General features: G+C 45.2%; 1 pseudogene; it reads right to left on the reverse strand.

Annotated features, from left to right (window-relative positions):
• Window positions 1-3,029: 3,029 nt before the first annotated feature.
• On the reverse strand, window positions 3,030-3,838 carry LOC136388160 (small ribosomal subunit protein uS5 pseudogene; annotated as a pseudogene).
• Window positions 3,839-6,521: the final 2,683 nt, after the last annotated feature.

A 6,521-nucleotide genomic window follows, 5' to 3' on the forward strand; every position in this document is an offset into this window, starting at 1 on the left:
AGGATAAGTATAGATATAGTGATAGATACTAGGGTTTCTGTTTTAGCCCATCTTGGAGATAGTGTCTTACACATATCTTACAGTCAATAAACACTAATTATAAATTTATATTAAGTCACCACTGAATAACAAACACTTAAACCGTTTTTTAGAAAACAGTGAGAACAAGGATAAAAACATGTTCTAGCCATCAAATTTTCCAGCTCACAGCCTTTTCAACATTGCTCTCAATATTCACCATTATTGGCCCTGGCCGGTTGGCTCAGTGGTAGAGCGTCGGTCTGGCATGCAGGCGTCCCAGGTTCAATTCCCGGCCAGGGCACACAGGAGAAGCACCCATCTGCTTCTCCACCCCTCCCCCTCTCCTTCCTCTCTGTCTCTCTCTTCCCCTCCCGCAGCCAAGGCTCCATTGGAGCAAAGTTGGCCCGGGGCGCTGGGGATGGCTCTATGGCCTCTGCCTCAGGCGCTAGAATGGCTCTGGTTGCAACAAAACAACGCCCCAAATGGGCAGAGCATCGCCCCCTGGTGGGCATGCCGGGTGGATCCCGGTCGGGCACATGCAGGAGTCTGTCTGACTGCCTCCCCATTTCCAACTTCAGAAAAATACAAAAAAATTAATTAATTTAAAAAAAAAAAAAATATATATATATATATATATATATATTCACCATTATCGTAACAATGCCATGATGAGTATTATTACACATAGGCTTCAGTGACTGAGATAAAGATAACAATCATCACAAGAGTAATAAGTCCAAATGAACCAGAATACTGACCTTCCCACAAGACAGCTTTTCTGTTAGGATTTGAACAAAGTTTATGATTTTTTTAAAAATTTAAAAATGAAGCCCTGGCCGGTTGGCTCAGCGGTAGAGCGTCGGCCTAGCGTGCGGAGGACCCGGGTTCGATTCCTGGCCAGGGCACACAGGAGAAGCGCCCATTTGCTTCTCCACCCCTCTGCCGCGCTTTCCTCTCTGTCTCTCTCTTCCCCTCCCGCAGCCAAGGCTCCATTGGAGCAAAGATGGCCCGGGCGCTGGGGATGGCTCCTTGGCCTCTACCCCAGGCGCTAGAGTGGCTCTGGTCGCAACATGGCGACGCCCAGGATGGGCAGAGCATCGCCCCCTGGTGGGCAGAGCGTCGCCCCCTGGTGGGCGTGCCGGGTGGATCCCGGTCGGGCGCATGCGGGAGTCTGTCTGACTGTCTCTCCCTGTTTCCAGCTTCAGAAAAATGAAAAAAAAAAAAAATTTAAAAATGAAAACACAGTAGACAATAGGCAGAAGGCAGGAGGGTAGTTGGAGGGGGGAGTATATATTCTTTATCCAGAAGGATTTTGGTATCAAATGGCCCCTAAGGAGGCAGACCAATGTCATATAAAGGAAACCGAGACTCAAAGAGATAAGGAATTTCCTAAACTCAAACAACTAATAAAGAGCAAAGCCAGAACTAAAACCCTCATCTCCTAGCAGCCATTCTATTGGTGTCCAAAACAGTTTATCGGCATAAAACTAGTTCGTGAAGTTTTCTGTATCTTAAAAAAAGGACCTAAAAGAGAAACAACACAAAGAACCCAGCAAAATCCTCTGTCAGATGCTGTTTCACCCAAGAATGTGCAGATCTGTGATGTGCGTCTAAAGCAGCTTCTCGGAGGGTGGATTTAACAAAACTCAATGCGGTCATCACTTTGCAACATATCCATATACCCAGACATTATATTGTCCATCTTAAAGTTATACAATGTTATATATGTCAATTACATCTCACTAAAGCGGGAACAATAAAGCAGCCTGCTTGGTGGTGGTTGTGGTGATGAGGATAGTTTTAATAGAATGTAACATCTCAGGATTCCAGGAGGATGTTTTTTAAATGGTTTTCATAACCGTGGGAGCCACCTGCATGTGAGCCCCAACAACGCGGCCCCCTGGTTCCCACATTGCACTGAACAAAGTTTGTAACCAATGGGATGCTGCAGAAATAACAGAGGGTGACTTCCAGGCTGGGTCATAAAAGATACCAAGGCTTCCTCACTCACTCCAGGGGAAGCTGGCTGTCCTGTCGTGAGGACCATCCTACAGAGAGGTTCACATGAGGAGGAGCTAAGTCCCCTGTCAACAGCCACGCGAATGAGCCATCCTGGAATCATGTCCCCACCCCAGTGAAGCCTTCAGGGGACAGCAGCCCGGACCTCCATTCTGACCCCAAGACGTAATCACCCCGCTGAGCCACTCTCAAAATCCTGATTCACAGGAACCGTGAGAAAACTATTTTAAATGGTTCAGGTTGGGGCTTATTTGTTACGCAGCAATAAAAAAAAAATAAAAAAAAAAAAAAAAAAAACTAATACAGTTACCAATGCACAGACTGAGCAGAATAGAAACACAGTATTTGGCCAGTGACTAAATACTCTAGTCAGAAAATTATTGGCGGTGGAGAGCCCCATGCCTGCTCTTTCCTGATCAGGGGTACCACCTAATTTTTAGCTCATTGTAACAAAGTTCCTATGTTTCTCCCCCAAACCATAAAAATATAAGTAGCAGATTGAGTTGTGGGGACAAAGTTAAAGGGTTGCTAGCATTAAATGTTTAAAATAAATAATTTTTTTAAAAACAGGTACAGGATCAAACTTGAATTGTTCTTAGTCCAATCAATGTGAAAACCTTGCAAAATATAATGTTCTTGCAAAGAACATGAATCAAAAATAAATATTCTATTTGCACTTCAAAAGACACTTGGTGGTTTATCGTAATTGTGCCAGGTGAAGCCAGCGTTGGACCACACTTTCATCCTAGTTCATGTCGCCTCATGAATAAAAAGCAATTACATGTTCCATAAACAAGAATGCCTCACACGAAAGGGATTATATTTATTAACTTTCTTTGCTGAAGGTATAATTGGAAAATGTTAGGCTTCAGGAAATTCTAAGAATAGTCTTTCCAAAAATCCCTGGGCTGGCATTTCAACTGAATGGTCATTAGTCCTCTCCCTCTTAATTTGTTATTTCTCTCTCTCCTCACCGCAAAATCACTTCATCAGTGATTTTGGCCCGAATCTCCAGACCCCAGCCCTTCCCTTTCCCAGAATCTACATGAGGAGCAATGCGGCAGGTGAAATTCAGGGCTTGCTGACACCAATGTGGTGGCCACAGGGGGAGGCTGAGTCCTCTGCACGGAGATTCTGGGGTGGGTCATGTAATAGGGTCAGTGAACTCCCGGTAGGGAGACTCGGTGAACACGGTCACTTGGCAGATGGGAAATGAGCAAGCTGGAAGTTTTGGAGATGGCATCAAAGGCGGCCTCCGAGGAATTGTGCTGGGTGTCAGGGTAGTGCCCTGTCCAAGGTGGGATGTTCGACAGCAGCTTCTTGGGCACAGGGGCCAAGACGATGGCAGCACCCCAGGGGGCAGTGGCATCACCTTGCAAGGGATAGTATGAAGCTTTCTGTCCTTGTTCCTGCAGAAGCCTCACCACACAGGGATAACGGACAGCTTGGCCAAGATGATGGCCCCACGGATGGCAGTGGCTACCTCCTTGGAGAACATAACACCCAGGTCAACGTGTCCATTGTCATCTGAGATGGGGACAAACTCCTTGATCCTGGCCAGTGGGCTGGCAGGGGCCTGCTTCAGCACAGGTGTAATCTCTAATACCTTGACCTTGACAGATGCCTCCAGGAAAAAGTCAATGATCTCAGATTCCCTGATGGGCAGAGAAAAGAGACAGGTCTCCTCCATGGACTTGATCTTCATGTCCTTGACCAGGTGGCCCAGTGTGGTGACAGGGATCCACCTCCTGTCCCTATGCCTTGCCTCCACGAGCTCTGCGGTCTGGGCCCCCAGCATCCCAGGACCTCTGGCACCAGCAGCAGCAATGGGGTCGCTTGGCGTTTTCGGGAGGAAGCAGGCCTTCCTCTCTCTCTTTCTTCTCCCTTCCCTCTCCCCTTCTCTCCTTCTCCACTGCTTCTCACCTCCTAAAGTCTAAAGTCTTCAATACCAGGGACGGAGGTGAGCCGTCTTTGGCTCAGGTCTACCACCCAGTACACTCAAGGCAGAAACAAAGCCAGTAACAGAGAAATAAGTCCCTATATAAGGTTCTGGACTGGTTTGCCAACCGTGGGCACCTGACTCTTACTTGTCAGAGACACAAAAGTCACCTAATCTGCTTAGTCTTTCATGAAATAAAGTACAAATTTGGGGGGGCTCCCCTTACTCTGGTTTTGATCTCTCTCTCCTCCACCCTGATCCCAAAATGGGTTCAGTTATGGACTTATTAAATAGACTGCATGATATCTGTGTTTGTCAACTCAAAAGGGGTGGGGGTGACTATAAACATTTAGAACACAAAATTTAAATGGAGAAACTGGAATTTTGCTGCACGGGTCGTATTAGCTGCTCCTGAGGCATGTAAGAAATAAGAGGGCCTTGACCTTTGGTGGCGCAGTGGACAGAGCACTGACCTGGAATGCTAAGGTTTCTGGTTCGAAACCCTGGGTTTGCCTGGTCAAGGCATATATAGGAAGTAACTACTATGAGTTGATGCTTCCTGCTTCTCTCTCTCTCTCTCTCTCTCTCTCTCAACCCAAATCAATAAATAAAATCTAAAAAAAGAAAAAAAGAGAGCCCATGGGTTTCCGCCTCACCGTAAGAACAGCTGTGGGCCCTTGGGGATGACCTGCTTACACGCTGCATTCGATGCTCTGGTCTCATTATGTTTTTTAATTCCTGTGTGTTAATTTACCTATTTTCAAGCTGAATCAAATAAACTGTCAGTGGTAGAAATAAGAGGCAGTCTCCAGCTGATCCTAATTCCCCAGAGATTAAAATGAAAAGAAACTAAGTTGGGATCAGATGAAATTTAACTCTTCTTCTTCACGGACACAAGAAATAACTTACCCACTTAGCAGCTTTTAGATCAGGTTTAAGACATGAAAAGCTTTTTTCTGTCTCCAAGCATTTTGCTTAGTTACTTTTCTGGGCAAAATTTCAGGACTTTGTAGCATATATAAAATGCTCTTGACACTGACTTCATTTTATTTTCATTACTTAACTTTTTAAAATATTTGATGCCAGTGCTCACATGATGGAGTGTATACATTATTCCCGGCCAATATTTCATTTTCAAATAATCTTAGAATTGCAGCAAGAGTCAGGTTTACCTGACCGCCCAGTTACATCAGGATTTCAGACAAACAACAAGTAATTTTTTTAGTATAAGTATGTCCCATGCAATATTTGGGACATACTTACAGTGAAATATATTCGGGTGGCTTGCAGAAACAGATATGTATTCTCTCAGGAGTCTGGATCAGGGTCACGACAGGGCCACACTCCCCTGCAGAGGCTCAAAGGGAGGGGCCTCGCTGGCCCCTCCAGCTTCCAGAGGGTCCAATCCCTGCCCATCTTCACAAACCTCCTCTCTGTTTCTCAAATCTCCCTCCGCATTTCCAAGGACATTCGTTAGTGGATTTAAGGCTCACCAGTTAATCCAGAATGATTTCATCTCGACATCCTTAATTACATCTGCAAAGACCCTTTTTTCAAATGAGGTCCCACTCACGGGGTCCAGGCACTGAGACATGCACATAACTTTGGGGGTGGGGCTGGGGCTGGGGAGAGGGGCACCATTCAAGCTGCTGCCCAGGAGAATAGCTAAAACATGAAACACCGGCTGTGGCTGATGAAGTCACAGCTCAGGGTTAACACACAGGATGCCCAAGTCAGAAATAAATGGCGGTGAATCCGTATTAGGTGGTGATGGGACCCATGGCCACCAGCATCTTATTTGTAAGAAGCATATGAAACCCACCCAATTCATTTAGTCGCTCTCTCAATAGTGACTTGGTTCATTATTATGGTGCCCTTTCTATGTGCCAGAGTCGGAGAACCAGGGTAAACCAACAGGCTGCCTTTCTAAGGATTATACTCTCTAATGAGAGGAGACATTTGAACGACCAAAAGTAAGCAAATAGGACTGTTAGGTGATTCAATAAGTGCTATGAAGGAAACACACAAGTGATGTGATAAAAGAAGAACAGGGAAGATGACAGAAGATGAACCCTTAAATATCTTTTTTCAGGTAGAATGATCCTCAAAGGATAGTACTGTTCCTAATTAATATTTGTTAATATTAGCAGTCACTTAAACTTGACAGTCGGAAAGGCTTCTTTCTGCGTTTCATCTCATCCTCACACTAATCCTGAAGGTCTTATTATTGCTCATCTCTGGTCACATAAGAGAGTCTAATGAGTTCGTATGAATTGCTTAAGTTCACTTGTCCAGCAAGCAGGCAAGCCTAGGCTCATACCAAGATTCGATTCCAAGTTCAGTGCTGTTCACACTCGACACCCTGCGCAGAGTCCAGAGAGACCCAGCACCTAATGAAGCATCTTGCCAGTCTAGGTAATTTTTCATCATGAAAGCAGGCAATGCTATGCATTGACTGGCTACAGTGCCTATTTGTTACAGTCTTCTTAAATTAAAATATGCATACACAGCAGAAACAAAAGTGGATTATTTAAATGGTCCT

The sequence above is a fragment of the Saccopteryx leptura genome, chromosome 1, assembly GCF_036850995.1.
Source record: "Saccopteryx leptura isolate mSacLep1 chromosome 1, mSacLep1_pri_phased_curated, whole genome shotgun sequence".
Classification (NCBI taxonomy): Eukaryota; Metazoa; Chordata; class Mammalia; order Chiroptera; family Emballonuridae; genus Saccopteryx; species Saccopteryx leptura.